The following is a 19,331-nucleotide window of genomic DNA, read 5'->3' as shown; positions in this document are numbered from 1 at the left end:
TTAAACCTATAACTCACCAACATTTTTGTTGACGTTTAAAGCATGTTTATTCTCAGGTGAATATTAAGAGCTTCCGCTGTTGCATACTAAAATAAGGACAAGATTTGGAGTCCATGTTTGTATGATATTGTGTAAAAACTGCATTCAAGAAACTGAATTCGATGTAACATATTTGTATTGTAAACCATTATGTAATGGTCGTGTGTAAACAGGATATTTTAGATTATCATTATTTGATAATCTACCTAAAGCTTTTTAAACCTTTATTTATGAAATAAAGGTTATGGTTTGTTTTAAAAATGAATGCAGTCTTTGAAAAACGTCTCATATAGAGGTCAAAACCTCGCAACGAAATCAATTAATATGGAACGTTTTTAATCAATAAGAACGGGACATTTCAATGTGAGTCACCTAACACATGTGGGAACCATCATTTGGCAACTAGCATGAAATATCTCATAAAATTACAAAAATGTGAGTAATCATTCATGACTTATTTACATGAAAACAAAATTACATATCCTTTATATCTAATCCATACACCAACGACCAAAAACACCTACAAACACTTTCATTCTTCAATTTTCTTCATCTAATTGATCTCTCTCAAGTTCTATCTTCAAGTTCTAAGTGTTCTTCATAAATTCTACAAGTTCTAGTTACATAAAATCAAGAATACTTTCAAGTTTGCTAGCTCACTTCCAATCTTGTAAGGTGATCATCCAACCTCAAGAAACCTTTGTTTCTTACAGTAGGTTATCATTCTAATACAAGGTAATAATCATATTCAAACTTTGGTTCAATTTCTATAACTATAACAATCTTATTTCAAGCGATGATCTTACTTGAACTTGTTTTCGTGTCATGATTCTGCTTCAAGAACTTTGAGCCATCCAAGGATCCGTTGAAGCTAGATCCATTTTTCTCTTTTCTAGTAGGTTTATCCAAGGAACTTAAGGTAGTAATGATGTTCATAACATCATTCGATTCATACATATAAAGCTATCTTATTCGAAGGTTTAAACTTGTAATCACTAGAACATAGTTTAGTTAATTCTAAACTTGTTCGCAAACAAAAGTTAATACTTCTAACTTGACTTTTAAAATCAACTAAACACATTTTCTATATCTATATGATATGCTAACTTAATGATTTAAAACCTGGAAACACGAAAAATACCGTAAAACCGGATTTACGCCGTCGTAGTAACACCGCGGGCTGTTTTGGGTTAGTTAATTAAAAACTATCATAAACTTTGATTTAAAAGTTGTTATTCTGAGAAAATGATTTTTATTATGAACATGAAACTATATCCAAAAATTATGGTTAAACTCAAAGTGGAAGTATGTTTTCTAAAATGGTCATCTAGACATCGTTCTTTCGACTGAAATGACTACCTTTACAAAAATGACTTGTAACTTATTTTTCCGACTATAAACCTATACTTTTTCTGTTTAGAGTCATAAAATAGAGTTCAATATGAAACCATAGCAATTTGATTCACTCAAAACGGATTTAAAATGAAGAAGTTATGGGTAAAACAAGATTGGATAATTTTTCTCATTTTAGCTACGTGAAAATTGGTAACAAATCTATTCCAACCATAACTTAATCAACTTGTATTGTATATTATGTAATCTTGAGATATCATAGACACGTATACAATGTTTCGACCTATCATGTCGACACATCTATATATATTTCGGAACAACCATAGACACTCTATATGTGAATGTTGGAGTTAGCTATACAGGGTTGAGGTGATTCCAAAATATATATAGTTTGAGTTGTGATCAATACTGAGATACGTATACACTGGGTCGTGGATTGATTTAAGATAATATTTATCGATTTATTTCTGTACATTTAACTATGGACAACTAGTTGTAGGTTACTAACGAGGACAGCTGACTTAATAAACTTAAAACATCAAAATATATTAAAAGTGTTGTAAATATATTTTGAACATACTTTGATATATATGTATATATTGTTATAGGTTCGTGAATCAACCAGTGGCCAAGTCTTACTTTCCGACGAAGTAAAAATCTGTGAAAGTGAGTTATAGTCCCACTTTTAAAATCTAATATTTTTGGGATGAGAATACATGCAGGTTTTATAAATGATTTACAAAATAGACACAAGTACGTGAAACTACATTCTATGGTTGAATTATCGAAATCGAATATGCCCCTTTTTATTAAGTCTGGTAATCTAAGAATTAGAGAACAGACACCCTAATTGACGCGAATCCTAAAGATAGATCTATTGGGCCTAACAAACCCCATCCAAGGTACCGGATGCTTTAGTACTTCGAAATTTATATCATATCCGAAGGGTGTCCCGGAATGATGGGGATATTCTTATATATGCATCTTGTTAATGTCGGTTACCAGGTGTTCACCATATGAATGATTTTTATCTCTATGTATGGGATGTGTATTGAATTATGAAATCTTGTGGTCTATTATTATGATTTGATATATATAGGTTAAACCTATAACTCACCAACATTTTTGTTGACGTTTTAAGCATGTTTATTCTCAGGTGATTATTAAGAGCTTCCGCTATCGCATACTTAAATAAGGACGAGATTTGGAGTCCATGCTTGTATGATATTGTGTAAAAACTGCATTCAAGAAACTTATTTTGTTGTAACATATTTGTATTGTAAACCATTATGTAATGGTCGTGTGTAAACAGGATATTTTAGATTATCATTATTTGATAATCTACGTAAAGCTTTTTAAACCTTTATTGATAAAATAAAGGTTATGGTTTGTTTTAAAATGAATGCAGTCTTTGAAAAACGTCTCATATAGAGGTCAAAACCTCGCAACGAAATCAATTAATATGGAACGTTTTTAATCAATAAGAACGGGACATTTCAGATAGAGTCATGCAACAACCGCAATCTGCAGATGATACATGTTATTATATTCAAACTATAGATTCACATGTAGAATTGTTAGAAGAATTTCCAGAATTACAAGGAACGGGAGAATGTTCTTTAGGAGAAAGAACTGAACCAATTGATGAAGCTGAAATGTTAGCTACACCTATGGCTAATGAATACGAACCAACAATAGAAGAACTTCAAATGCTAAAAGAGGAAGACAAATATCGATATAAATCATCGATAGAAGAACCACCGACATTAGAGTTAAAGCCACTTCCAAACCATTTGGAATATGCTTATTTACATGGTGAATCTGAATTACCTGTAATAATATCGTCTTCTCTTACTGAAAATGAAAAATCTCAACTCATTTCTGTGCTAAAAGCTCATAAACCAGCTATTGCATGGAAGATTCATGATATTAAAGGAATAAGTCCTTCGTATTGCACACATAAAATTCTAATGAAAGAAGGTCATAAAACTTATGTGCAATGCCAACGAAGACTAAATCCAAATATGCAAGATGTTGTTAAGAAAGAAATTATTAAACTGCTAGATGCAGGTTTAATTTATCCAATCTCTGATAGTTCATGGGTAAGTCCAGTTCAATGTGTACCTAAGAAGGGTGGCATGACTGTAATCACAAATGAGAAAAATGAGCTTATTCCTACTAGGACTGTAACAGGATGGCGTGTTTGTATTGATTATAGAAAATTAAATGACGCCACCAGAAAAGATCACTTTCCCTTACCTTTCATTGATCAAATGTTGGAAAGATTAGCCGGAAATAGTTACTATTGTTTTCTTGATGGTTTTTCTGGATATTTTCAAATTCCAATAGCACCCGAGGACCAAGAGAAAACCACGTTCACGTTCCCTTATGGTACTTTTGCTTACAAACACATGCCATTTGGACTTTTCAATGCCCCTGCAACCTTTCAAAGGTGCATGATGGCGATTTTTCACGACATGATAGAAGAATGCATGGAAGTTTTCATGGATGACTTTTCAGTCTTCGGTGATACTTTTGAAACATGTCTAGTCAATCTTGAATGAATGCTTATTAGATGCGAATAATCAAATCTAGTACTAAATTGGAAGAAATGCCATTTCATGGTTAAAGAAGGCATCGTTCTCGGTCATAAAATTTCAAAAGAAGGAATTGAAGTGGATAGAGCTAAAGTAGATGTAATTGCTAAACTTCCACATCCCACCAATGTTAGAGGAGTTAGGAGTTTTCTAGGACATGCCGGTCTTTACCGACATTTCATAAAAGACTTTTCTAAAATTGCCACTCCTATGAATAAATTCCTAGAAAAGGATGCTCCATTCATCTTTTCAGATGAATGCATCAAATCTTTTAATATTCTTAAAGAAAAACTCACTAATGCACCGATCATGATTACTCCAAATTGGAATCTACTGTTTGAACTTATGTGCGATGCAAGTGATTTTGCAATGGGAGCCGTTTTAGGACAAAGGATTGAAAAAGGATTTCAACCTATTTATTACGCTAGTAAGACGTTACAAGGAGCACAAACGAATTACACAACTACTGAAAAAGAACTCCTTGCTATTGTCTTTGCTTTTGAAAAATTTCGTTCATATCTCGTTCTAGCTAAAACGGTGGTCTATACCGACCATTCTACTCTTAGATAGTTATTTTCGAAACAAGATGCTAAACCACGATTAATTCGTTGGATCTTACTCTTACAAGAGTTCAATATTGAAATCCGAGATAAAAAGGGAGCATAAAATCTTTTGAAGTTCTAAATGAAAATCTTGATGAAAATCTTTCTCGTCTTGAAAATCCTGAATTAGAAGTTCTAAATGAATCGGCCATACAAGATAACTTCCCTGATGAATATCTATTGAAGATAGATTATAATGAAATTCCATGGTTTGCGGATTATGCAAACTACTTAGTATGTGGATACCTTGAAAAAGGATTGTCGTACCAAAAACGAAAGAAAATCTTTAGTGATATAAAACACTATTTCTGGGAAGATCCACATTTGTTTAAAAGTTGTCCCGATGAAATAATACGCCGATGTGTATTAGGGAATGAAGCAAGTCAAATCTTAAACCATTGTCACATAGGACCAACAGGAGGGCATTATGGGCCTCAACTCACAGCAAAAAAAGTTTACGATGCCGGATTCTATTGGCCTACAATTTTCAAAGACGCACACCTTCTTTGCAAATCCTGTGATGCTTGTCAAAGGGCCGAAAAAATAAGTCAATGTGATGAAATGCCACAAAATGTCATTCAAGTATGTGAAGTATTTGACGTTTAGGGTATTGACTTTATGGGTCCATTTCCAAAATCTCATAATAATCTCTACATTCTCGTTGCCATTGATTATGTATCTAAATGGGCGGAAGCACAAGCTCTCCTAACTAACGATGCACGAGTTGTAGTCAACTTCTTAAAACGTCTTTTTGCAAGGTTCGGAACACCGAAAGATTTAAAAAGTGATCGGGGTACTCATTTCTGTAATAATCAACTTGAGAAAGTTCTCAAAAGATATGGAGTAACTCATAAAATCACAACCGCTTATCATCCACAAACAAGTGGACAAGTTGAAAATACCAACCGAGCATTAAAACAAATTCTAGAGAAAACCGTAGGATCAAATCCGAAGGAATGGTCCATGAAATTGGAGGATGCACTTTGGGCTTTTAGAACAGCCTACAAAACTCCAATTGGAACCACACCTTTTAAACTCGTTTACAGAAAAGCATGTCACCTTCCAGTAGAAATTGAACACAAAGCATTTTGGGCTTTGAAGACATGTAATCTTGATTTACATGAAGCTGGACGTCTACGATTAAGTCAACTAAACGAATTAGAAGAATTAAGACATGAAGCATATGAAAATTCCTTAATCTATAAGGAAAGAACGAAGAAATGGCATGATAAAAGAATCAGAAGTTCAAAAGAATTTAAGGAAGGAGATAAAGTTCTTATTTTCAATTCACGATTCAAGCTATTTCCTGGAAAAATGAAATCAAGATGGTCTGGACCATTTATAGTCAAAAGAGTTTTCCCATACTGAACAATAGAGTTAATAAATTTAAATGTGATTGAATTTAAAGTTAATGGTCACAGAGTTAAACATTACATACATGGTCCGATGGAAGTTAACAATGAAGTCAATCATAATTTCACCACCCAAGAAAACCTTCAAAATGAAAACATAAATATGTTATCAACAACATATGAAAAATCAAAATTGGAAAATAGGGAGGATTCAAATTGGAGTGATGAAGAAGAATTCCTATATAAACCTCCCATTCCAAGAAATGAAGAAAAATAAGTTCAAGTAGAAGAGAAAGAACCAAGAAAAGATCACCCGAAAAAGATTAACAAACCAACTCGACTTACTAAAGTAGGAGACCCGGGTGAATTTATCATTTCTTGCTTGCTTAATGATGGTGCTATATATAATGGACTCGCAGATTTAGGAGTAAGTGCAAATATTATGCCTCTTTCCTTATACAAAAGATTAGGTGTGGGTAAATTAAAACCAACCAAAATAGGTGTTCAATCATTTGACCTAACCACTAAACACCCGGTTGGAATAGCAAATAATTTACTTGTTAAAGTGGGAAGTTTGATCTTTGTTGCAAACTTCATAGTTATTAATATGGAGGAAAACCTTGATATTCCTCTAATTTTAGGTCGCCTATTTTTAGCAACCACTGAGGCATTCATTGATGTAAGAGAAGGTAGAATGACACTTAGGGATGGTGATAAATCGGTCACCTTTGTGAACCGAAAGTTTAGATCTCCACCAACCAAAACTGTTAAACCAATAAAAACGCATAAGTGTGGGGAAGATGAAGAAACACTTAATGATGATCCGATAACAAAGAACCCCGTTGATGATACGAAATTAGATGAACCCGTTTTTAACAGTTCAACGAAGAAACTTTATAAACGGATTCACGATGCTAGGATTAAGGGGAACTTTAAATTATGTAACCGATTAGTATCCAATTTTTCGCCTAAAGAAAAGGCAATGTTAGTTGAATTTGTGAAAGTTACAGAGGAAATCAACAATTGACTTGAAGCAAAAGTCAGAGATATACAAGTTGTTGATAGCCCATTTGAAAATGAAGTTAATCACAATTTCGACACCACAGCTAACTAAGTGTGGGGAGAATCAAGTCTTTTAAGGATAATATATATTTCTGTTAGAGTTAGATATTCTGTTTTCGTATAATTTTCGAAAATGGAATCCGTATGGTCTTTCCCTAGCAGACCCTAAAGAACTAGTCTTCTCCCCCATTCTGAATTTTTATTTTTTTAGGTTTTACGAGATGAAGAATTCCTTTGATCTGAACCATGGTCTAATGCTACATGCTATGATTACTAAACGTAATAATGACACACTTCCGAGTGACCTGGTGTCAGTAATAAGAGCCAAAATGGACGAAGTAAGGAAAGAACTCAGGAAAGATCATCATAAGATACATTTTGGTAAAGGAAAATCAAAATCCGCAACAAAAAGAAGAGCACGACACCTTGAAAGATGTTATAAATGCGGAAAATGGTCACACGAAGGTAAATGTTCAAACAATCAAACATATTCAAATATCGAATTTGTTACTCTATGCAGAGAAGGACCGTTTATATGTTTAGAAGAAAAGATATTGAAGAAATGAGGTACGCTTACGTAGCTATGGAAAACCAAATCACACGACTCTCCTATGAGTTGGCTAAAGCAGGTCTCTGAGAATTCTATTTCACAGGTAAGTATATACAGTTTTTATTTTTATTTTATTGCTTTTAACCTTTTGATAATAAATGCTGAATCGTTCTCTATAAAGTATTAAATTGATATTCAATAAAATTAGGTATGCGTAACCAAAATTATTGATATCATACAAAAATTTATTACATCACTGCGAAATTTACCGTTTATTCTTAAGGTATAAATATCTTTAATCAATCAACCCAAAATATTTTAGAAATTTGTCAGGAGTAAAACTAGGTTATGGAACCGAAATTACTTTACCGAAAAGAGGGGCGTATATTTTTGATAATATTTTATTGATTAAAGTGGGATAAAAGACCAAAAAGATTTTTAATTTTAATTTTTACCATATTTTTAAATTTAATATATAAATATTAAATTAATATTGTAAACTTTTTAAAATCAATATATTTAATTTTGTAAATATTTGAAAAATTAATATTTTTAATATAAGTTTGTATGAATAAAAATATTAATAATATGAATTTTTAATTTTATGCATTTTAAATTTAAGTTTGGTGTGAATTTAAAAAAAAAAATTTACTTTATTTCACTAAGTTAGAAATTTGATTTTTAAAATTCGTCGTAAGTTGAAAACTAGGTCGTTGAACCGAAATTGCTTTACCCGAGGGCAGGACGAGAAATTTTATTATCATTATTTTTAATCTTATTGATCTAAAGTATGCAAAAAAAAAAAAAACAAAAACAAAAACGCCAATATGTTTGGAAACTTTGGTAAAATTTAATCATTTTTCTACACTAATCACCCTCAATAATTTAAATTGTACTGATTTCTTGCAAATGAGGGCATTGCAAGATCTTAAGTGTGGGAAGGGGTTAAATTCTTTCGTATTTTTAAAAATTTTTGACTTATTAACTTGGTTACCATTAAAAATACTAGTAACGCAGTAGTTGTATTAGAATCTAGTGCTCTCTGATAATAAAGAATAGTCCTACTCTTATATACTGACTACCCAATTCTAGTAAATTTTTTTAAAATTTTCAAATAAATGAATTCAAAATCATGTTTATACATATTTATGAACGATAAAACTAGGTGTTAACACCGAAATTATTGTTACCTCAGAAAGGACATAAATTGAAAAATAACCCAAAATGTTAGAATTCATTTAAAATGGAATAGAGGACAACAAAAAGGCAAAGAAAGGAAAATAAAAGCCAAGTGTGGGAAAAATTTACCAAGTTATTTAGAAAATATATCACATATTTTTGTACAAATAATTGAAAATACTTTTGTTTTGGACGATATTAATCAGTTTTACCCAGTTTATAGTAATTTAAAAGGAAGTAAAGTCTTCCGAGAGAAAAAGACACGTGCTTCTTGATTTAGGTCCGGAAGTTGTCGTCCAGACCAGTTGTAGAGTCTACGAAAAACCTTGAAAAGTTTTCTCGAAAATCAGCTGAAAATCCACGGACCTCAGCATCAAACAGGGTCGCCAAGTGGTCAGACTTATCCTAACCATGAGAGGATCTGTCTCGTAAAATGGGGAGGCACCGTGCAAATTAGCTTATAAGACTAATGAATCAGATCCCCAGAAAGGATAATCTCCTTAAAGATAAAAAATCAGCTTTTAAAGCCTGATATTACTCAATCCTTGAGATTGACCTTAAAGATTGAGAATTACAAACTCATGGAATTCGATGATATCTAAACTCGAGCTTGAACGAAAAAATATTTTGATCAAATTAAAACGATTTGTTTTCTAAAAACCTATTTTCAATGCGTTCATTACCATTGAACGTAAAATCCTAAGAATTCACCGGAATTCATTAGGTCACCTGAACCAAATCGGGTGTCAACCGTAAGAACGGTGGTTGCATAGCATGGTCGGAGACAGGACCTTATGCCAGACCGAAAAATCATAGGGTGATCTTTACTATTGCTCCTACAAAGGATAGTAACTGCATCCAACACGTTTTAGACCATGAACAAATGCATGTCATTAGACATTGCCTTAACAGTTTCTTGTTCATCGCTTTCCTTTACAAATGGACGGTAGTTTGCCGAAAGGTAATATACGGAACAAGTAAACTGGATGTGTGCTTTCCGATACAGGGATAGCAGAGAATTACACGAACCTAAAAGTTTTTAGCCAAATTATTAATCCACAAATATATTTTCCAACACCGATGGTGGGTCAAATCAGAAAACTTATCTAGGGTAAAAGCTAGAATGAATTTTCAAAAGATCAAATGTTTTCATAAAGATCCAATTTCCTTAAGGGATCTAAATTTTCATAGTCATGTGGGACTGTAAACTACATCGTTACTATCATTTTTTATACCGCCGTATCAAAATCACTGATGTATAAAGTGTGAGAATGAAAAAAGTGATTCGAGTGAAGTGTGATTTAATTTCAAGTTCTGTATTGCTTGAGGACAAGCAACGTTCAAGTGTGGGGATATTTGATAGTGCTCCAAATGAACATATATTTAGTAGCAATATCCTTCCAATATGTAAAGCTTTTAGTTGCAATTGTTCTATTTTTATGTAATATTCGTTTAAATAAATAAGTGCGAAGACAAAAGGCGAAAACGACGATTTGAAGACGCAAACGTCCAAAAAGCTCAAATGTACAAGATACAATTCAAGTGGTTCAAATTATTGATTAGAAACGTCTAAAAATTACAAGAGTACAAGCCGCGAAACGGAAAGTACAAGATATCTACGCGTACGAAAGGACGTTCGAAAATCCGGAACCGGGACATAAACCGGGCGTAAATGCGCGACGCAACGGACCTAAAATTACATGTCAACTATGCACAAGAATAAAATATAATATATAAATAATTATATAAATTATTTATATATTATATATATAATAAATATGTCGACAAAGCTATGATCCAAAATTTGGTGAGCTGGAATCCGAAGCTCCGTACTCGCGGAGCTTTAAAGGGTAAAAACTCCGCACTCGCGGAGCTGTCTGTTTCAGAAATGGCCTATAAAAGCCATCGAATTCAGCCAAAAGAAACCACCATCAATCTATCTCTCTGTCTATAATATATATTATATATAATATAAATATTAGTTTAGTTTTATATTAGATTAGTTTAGTTAATGTAACGGTTAATTACGGGTTTTGAAGTCGAAGTTCTGTCCGTGTAACACTACGCGATAAATACTCAATGTAAGTTATGTTCTCCTTTTTAAATTAATGTCTCGTAACTAAGTTATTATTATGCTTATTTAAGCCGAAGTAATCGTGATGTTGGACTAAATATTAAAGACGGGGTTATTGGGCTTTGGACCATAATTGGGGTTTGGACAAAAGAACGACACTTGTTTAAATGGGACTATGGGTTATTAATGGACTTTATATTTGATTAATATAAAGATTTACAATTTGACGTAGTTATATATAACCACATACGCTCGATCGAATACGATGAGCGGGATATTAATAAATACGAATTATTGTTCATTTGACCGGACACGGGGATGAATTAATAGTCACTGGACTCATTAAAATAGGGGTGGATTACATTCAAGGGTAATTGGTGTAATTGTTAACAAAGTATTAAAACCTTGGATTACACACAGTCGATAACCTGGTGTATTCATTAAACAAAGTATTAAGACCTTGTTACAGTTCGAATCCCCAATTAGTTGGAATATTTGACTTCGGGTATGAGGTTAATTTGGCGAAGACCCTCGCACTTTATAATTATGACCGATGGACTATTATGGACAAAACCAGATGGACTTATCGAATATTTCAGGACAAATGACAATTAACCCAGGGTAATAAATTAAAACGTCAAACATCATGATTACGGAAGTTTAATTAAGCATAATTCCTTTATTTTATTTCTTATCGCATTTTAATTTTCGCTACTTTAATTATCGTCATTTATATTTTGCATTAGATTTTAATTGTGACTTAAAATATAAAATCGACAAACCGGTCATTAAACGGTAAACACCCTTTTATATATTATTACTATATATAATATATTTTGTACAAATATAATTGTTTAAAAATATAGTGTAAAATAAGTCGTCTCCCTGTGGAACGAACCGGGCTTACTAAAAACTATACTACTCTACGATTAGGTACACTCCCTATAGTGTTGTAACAAGGTTTAGGTATATCCCATCTGTAAATAAATAATTAAAACTTGTGTAATTTGTAACGTATTTCGTATTAAAAATATATAACTATTTCGTATACACCTCGCATAACATCAAGTGGCATCAAGAAAAAGACATCGTTAGATCATCTAAAGCGGCTAGAGCCGATTCTAGCCATGACTTTGATTCCATTTCCGCAAAGCTAGATGCTTTCGATAGACGAATGGAAAAGATGACTAAAGATATTCACGCAATACGAATTAGTTGTGAGCAGTGTGGAGGACTACATTTGACAAAAGATTGTCTCAGTATTGAACAAATAATGGAACAAAGAGAGAATGTTTCATACATGAACCAAAGGCCTGGAAATAATTATCAGAGTAATTATCAACCGCCAAGACCAAACTACAATCAGAATTATAATTGAAATATTCCATACAACAACCAACAAGGTCCTAGCAATCAACAAGTATCCAACAATACTTACAATCATCAAAGACCTATTTTTCCAATTAAACCACCACAAACCGATGATAAAAAGACAAATTTAGAAGACATGATGTCGAAGCTAGTTGAATCTCAAACTCAGTTTTTCACATCTCAGAAACAAACGAATGAAAAAAATGCTCAAGCATTTAGAAATCAACAAGCTTCTATTCAAAATCTGGAATAAGAAGTAAGCAACCTAGCAAGGTTGATAGGTGAAAGAAAACCGGGGAGTCTACCTAGCGATACAAATGCTAACCCCCGGAATGAAACAGCTAAAGCCATTACCACGAGAAGTAGTATTACACTTAAACCACCTGAAATACCTGTAATTTCTGATGACTCTATTCCTACTACACAGGCACCACAGCCTGAGCAAGATATGGAAACAGAACCGGTAGTTGAAAAGGTTAATGAAGATAACACAGTTAAGGCTAAACCTTATGTTAAACCATACCAACCACCGTTTCCTTACCCGAGTAAAATGAGAAAAGAAAGCCTTGAAGCCGAGCAATCCAAATTCTTGGATATGTTTAAACAAATAAATGTCAATCTTCCTTTCATTGATGTAATTTCAGGAATGCCTAGATATGCTAAATACTTGAAAGATCTAATCACAAATAAAAAGAAAATGGAAGAACTCTCGGCTGTCACAATGAATGCTAATTGTTCTGCAGTGCTGTTGAATAATTCTAGGTGTATATGAAATAGTTATATTTTTATTGCGAAATAATATTAAATATGCTACAATTTTACACATGTTATTTATTTATTTATTTATAGAATGGGATATACCTAAACCTTGCTACAACACTTATAGGCAGTGTACCTAATCGTAGAGTAGTGTAGTTTTTAGTAAGTCCGGTTCGTTCCACAGGGATACAACTAAATTTAACGCTATATTTATTTTAAATTATATTTGTATAAATATATATATATAAGTAGTATTATTATTATTATAAAAGGGGGTTTTTACCGTTTAGTGACCGGTTTGTCGATTTTATTTCTTAAATCACAATTGAAACCTAATGTAAAATATTAAATATAAATACAACTTAATTTTAAAGCGTAAACTAAATGACGACAAATAAAAGTGCGATATTTAAAAGTGCGATAATTTAAAGTGCAATAAATAAAATGACGGTAAATAAAAGTGCGATGAGATATAAAATAAAGAAATTATGCTTATTTAAACTTCCGTAATCATGATGTTTGATGTGTTGATTTTAATTTATTACCATGGGTTAATTGTCCTTTGTCCTGGATTATTCGATATGTCCATCTGGTTTTGTCCATAATAGTCCATCAGTCATAAATATAAAGTGCGAGTGTCCTCGTCAAATTATCCTTATATCCGAAGTCAAATATTCCAACTAACTGGGGACTTAAACTGTAATAAGGTTTTAATACATTGTTAATGATTACACCAGGTTATCGACTGTGTGCAACCCAAGGTTTTAATTCTTTATTAACAATTACACCAAGTGTCCTTGTATGTAATCCACCCCTATTTTAATGATTCCATTGACTATTAATCCATCCCCGTGTCCGGTTAAATGAACGATTATTAGTACTTATAAATATCCCACCCATCATGTCCGATCGAGTGTATGTGGTTATTTATAATTACCTCAAATTGTAAATCTCTATATTAAATTAATGAACTATCATTCAGTTAAACAAATATAAAGCCCATTAATAGCCCATAGTCCAATTTCCACAAGTGTCGGTCTTTTGTCCAAACCCCAATTAAGGTACAAAGCCCAATTACCCCGTCTTAATATTTAATCCAACATCACAATTACTTCAGCTTAAATAAGCATAATAATAATTTAGCTACGAGACATTAATTTAAAAAGGTTGAACATAACTTACAATGATTATTAATAGCGTAGCGTTACACGGACAGAATTTCGACTTACAAACTTAAAACATTCGCCAACATAACCTTATTATTATTAAACTTAAATTAAAATTATAATTATAAAATATAAATATATATATATCGTATATGTTGAGAGAAAGGAAAAGAAAAAGGTGTGTTTGATCGAGCAGAATTCGTTGCCTTTTATAGGCCCACGTTGAACTGTACATCTCCACGAGTGCGGCATTTTTCTGCTTCATAGCTCCGCAGTCGCGGAGCTTTGGATTCCAGCTCATCTCTTTGAGTTAAACGTGGGCTACTTATAATATAATATATAATAATATATATAATTAATTATATATTATATTATATTCTTGTGCATAGTTGACTTGTAATTTTTGGTGCGTTGCGTCACGCGCTGAAAGTTGGTTCATGTCTCGATTCCGGATTTTTGAACGTCTTTTCGTACGATTTAATATCTTGTACTTTGCGTTTCACGACATGTACTCTTGTAATTTTTAGACGTTTCTCATCAATAATTTGAACCACTTAGATTGACCTTTGTACTTTTTAGCTTTTTGGTCATTTGCGTCTTCAATTCGTCGAATCTGTCTTTTGTCTTCAGTTTTTATTATTTAAACGAATATCACTTGTAAATTGAACAATTGCAACTAAAAGCTTGTCTTTCTTGAAGGATAATACTATGAAATATATGTTTATTTTTAGCATTATCAAATATTCCCACACTTGAGCGTTGCTTGTCCTCAAGCAATATAGAACTTTAATAAAAACATACTTGAATCACTTCATTATTCTTCACACTTTGTACATCAGTGATTTTGATACGGCGGTATGAACAATGATAGTAACGATGAGGTTTACAGTCCCACATGACTATAAAAATTTAGATCCGTTAGGAAATTGGATCTTTATGAAAACATTTGATCTTTTGAAAATTCAATCTAGCTTTTACCCTAGATAAGTTTTCCAGAATAACCCTTCACCGGTGTTTGTAAAATGTTTTTATGAGTTTTGTGGGTTTCAGATTCGAAAATTTTAGCTTAAACCTTGCGGTTTTATGTCTCCCACTTGCTAACCTTGTATTAGGAAAGCAACACGTCCAGTATACTTGCTCCGTATATTATCTTTCGGTAAACTACCGTCCGGTTGTAAAGGAAAGCGTTGAACAAGCAACTGTTAAGGCAATATCCCGTGACATGCTTTTGATTATGGTCTATATCATGTCGGATGCAATTACTATCCTTTGTAGGAGCATTAGTAAAGATCACCCTATAATTTTTCGGTCTGGCACAAGGTCGTGTCTTCGACCATGCTATGCAACCACCGTTCTTACAGTTGACACCCGATTTGGTTCAGGTGACCTAATGAATTCTGGTGAATTCTTAGGATTTTACGTTCAATGGTAATGAACGCATTAAAAATAGGTTTTCAGAAAACAAATCGGTTTATAATTTTGATCAAAATATTTTCTCGTTCAAGCTCGAGTTTAGATATCATCGAATTCCATGAGTTTGAATTCTCAATCTTTAAGGTCAATCTCAAGGATTGAGTAATATCAGGCTTAAATGCTGATTTTTTTTATCTTTAAGGAGATTATCCTTTCTGGGGATCTGATTCATTAGTCTTATAAGCTAATTTGCACGGTGCCCCCCATTGTACGAGACAGATCTTCTCATGGTTAGAATAAGTGTGACCACTTGGCGACCCTGTTTGATGCTGAGGTCCGTGGATTTCCAGCTGATTTTCGAGAAAACTTTTCAAGGTTTTTCGTAAACTCTACAGCTGGTCTGGACGACAACTTCCTGACCTAAATCAAGAAGCGCGTGTCTTTTTCTCGGAAGACTTTACTTCCTTTTAAATCAAATGGCACATTTCATTCAAATATATTATTAAAAATTGGGTAAAACTGATTAAATCGTTCAAAACAAAAGTATCTTTAATTATTTGTATAAAAATATGTGATATATGTAATTTGAATAATTTGGTAAATTTTTCCCACACTTGGCTTTTATTTTCCTTTCTTTGCCTTTTAATTTTCCTCTATTCCATTTTTAAATGAATTCAAGCGTTTTGGGTTGTTTCTCAATTTATGTTCTTTACGAGGTAACGACAATTTCGGTGTTAATACCTAGTTTTATCGTTCATAAATATGTATAAACCTGATTTTGAATTCATTTAGTTGAAAATTTTTAAAATTTTTACTATAAGTGGGTAGTCAGTATATAAGACTAGGGCTGTTCTTTATTATCAGAGAGCACTAGATTTTAATACAACTACTGTGTTACTAGTATTTTTAATGGTAACAAAGTGTTTAAATTAAAAATTTTAAAAATCCGAAAGAATTTAACCCCTTCCCACACTTAAGATCTTGCAATGCCCTCATTTGCAAGAAATCAGTAACAATTTAAATTATTGAGGGTAATTAGCGTACAAAAACAATTAAAATTTAACCAAAGTTTCCAAACATATTGGCGTTTGTTTTGAATGATAAATGGTGCACTTCATTTGTTTATTTCGTCTGTTGTTATTTCACATATATTTTGCATCTTGTCGTCAAAATTAGTTATTTTTACTGAACTTAATGCCAGTCTTTGAAAATACGATGTTTTACCCTGTTTTGTACATGAGATAAACTACAAACATATATATACATATTTTTGAAGTTGGGTATATCACCCCACATTCAAAAATTATTAAAATCTAATAATAACAGTTAGAAAATTATAAAAACTATTATAGTATCAAAAGAAGTATTAAAAGTATACAATTACAACTTACCAAATAAATAAAAATAGGCATAAAAGAAAATTAGGGTTGATGAGGATGGTTCCAGTAGGGATTCCATTCATAGCCGTAAGTGCTGTAGAATGCTTGAGCTGGGTCATATGTAGGGTACGGTGGTTGCGTCTGTATAGTCCAGGGAGGAAATACGGGCATTGGAGTAGGAATGTAGTTTGTATTTATGTATGCACAATGACTTATGATTTGGCTTTGATGATACTGCCAATCTTGAAATGCTCGTTGTCTAGCCATTTCATACTCATGTTGAGCCATAAAAATTTGCATTTCTATCATCTGATTCCCCCCTCCTTCATTACCTTGCTGCTGATCTCTTTTGACCTGTGGATGATTGCCATCATATGGTGCTGCAGAGTTATGTCGTTTCTTTAAAACCTTAGCACCATGATACACGCGTAAATCTATTCTATCACGGAGTTTTGGTTCTATCATTAATATTCCCCCCGACTTCTATCAACACCGAGATGCTCAGCAATTAAAGTAATAAAGATACCACCTCCTATTATACTATTAGGCCGCATACCCCTAACCATAGCCGATAAATAATAACCCACACAATAAGTTATACTTACAGTGCTCTATGGGTCTCGAATACACATGTGGTAAAATAAATATTGTTCATTTACTTTTCTTTGTTCCTACCTTACTGTGTAATCGAGTTTGCTAAAAACCTGTGGATCACTCTTAACTCAGCTCTATCAATATCAATATAAGAGTAAGATCCCCCACGAAATTCGTTATGGCTAGTCATTCTACTCCATATTCCATTCATATCAAAATTTTCATCAACCCTCCTACCATTAACTATCAACCTTTGACAATCAGTAGATGCTAGTTCCTCAGGCGTATATATACGTAAAGCCTGAGCCATATCTAGTAGAGACATATGGCGTATCTCACCTCCTAATAAAAATCTAATAAAGCTTCGATCGGTTAACGTAGCTACCCGATCATTTATTTCAATACTACATAATAATTCCACACACCATTCTCTATATACAGGCCTACGTATATTGAACAAACGTTCCCAATCATTAAAAGTAGAATTACCATACCTTTGTGTAAGTAATTCTCTGATTGGATCGGCCAATCCCATTGTTTCTAACGGTTCCCAATCTATTACCTTGGGTACTTCAACATCATTAGACTGAGGGGTGTGTAAGTTCCTCTGATATTTTGGATAGTCTATCCAAAATCTGTTAAACCTCAAGTTTGGGTGTAAATTTGCCTCAGTGATATTTGAAAATGAAATGACTTGATGAGGTATATTTTGTCTGTATTGGTCGTTAATCTCCTGCTCTTCTGCATTAGGAGGAGCATTGTGAGCCTGGGATGAAGATTCACCCCTTTCAGTCTGCAAAACACATTAAACACAATTTTTGTGCATCCAAATATGCATTAGTGTTAGCAAAATCATTAATCAAAACAATCATAATGACATGTTTAATCCATATTAAACTTTATACGCATTTTCATAATATTAACAATTTTACACTTTTACAAATAAACATATATGAAAATGTATACAATGTTCCTTAGCATTCATCTTCTAAAACATGTCAAAAATAATCATTATAGCAATTAAACAAGTTCCACATGGTATTCATATCAATTAAATCGAGTTCATGCATTTTTGACTCAAAAAGTCCACTTTAATACTCAAAAAATCATGTTTAGGATCAAAGTTTTAATCATTTAGCAACCTAAACATGTTACACTACTTAATTTAGCATAAACCAACAACAAAATTCGGCCATAACCTGTTTATATAAAAAAGCCCCAATTTTGCTCAAGAACACAAACCATAGATTACTCAAAATTTGAAGTTTAAGGCTTCTAATCATGTTAAATAGCAACAATCTAGGTTATACAAGCATAATATACAAACAATTTAAGCACAATTACACTAGAAATCATCAAAATCAAATTAGGTATAATTTTGCTCAAGAACACTAGAAATCCGGATTAAAGAGTGTTGAGATGTAGAAATTACCAATTTCCTTGAGTAACTTCTTGGGAAGAATCTCCTCATCGTGATTTTAACAAAAAATTTGATGATTAACGGTGAAAAATCGTGATTTTGAGAGTGTTTTTGGGTATTTTTTGCAGAAAATTGTGTTGGTGTGTGGAGACTTGTCTGTTCGACCAGTTTATCTTTTCTGAGTTTTTCAAACTCCGCGAGTGCGGTAGTGGGACCCTTTGCAGCTCCACGAGTGCGGATTTTTTTTTTGTTTTTTTTTTATAAAACCTTTATTAATAAAACAATTAATTAAGTAATTTAAAATTTTGTTTTCCTTTTTATTTAGGAGGAGGTTGTTTCAGTACGTTTACCTAGTCCGTCCCTCGACAAAATTTTAAAATTTGTCATTTTAAAGCAATTGTTTTAAAAGCAAAGATTTTGG

The sequence above is a fragment of the Rutidosis leptorrhynchoides genome, chromosome 3 (assembly GCF_046630445.1).
Source record: "Rutidosis leptorrhynchoides isolate AG116_Rl617_1_P2 chromosome 3, CSIRO_AGI_Rlap_v1, whole genome shotgun sequence".
Lineage (NCBI taxonomy): Eukaryota > Viridiplantae > Streptophyta > Magnoliopsida > Asterales > Asteraceae > Rutidosis > Rutidosis leptorrhynchoides.
The sequence above is the reverse complement of the archived record's forward strand: the minus strand, read 5'-3'. Positions refer to the sequence as shown.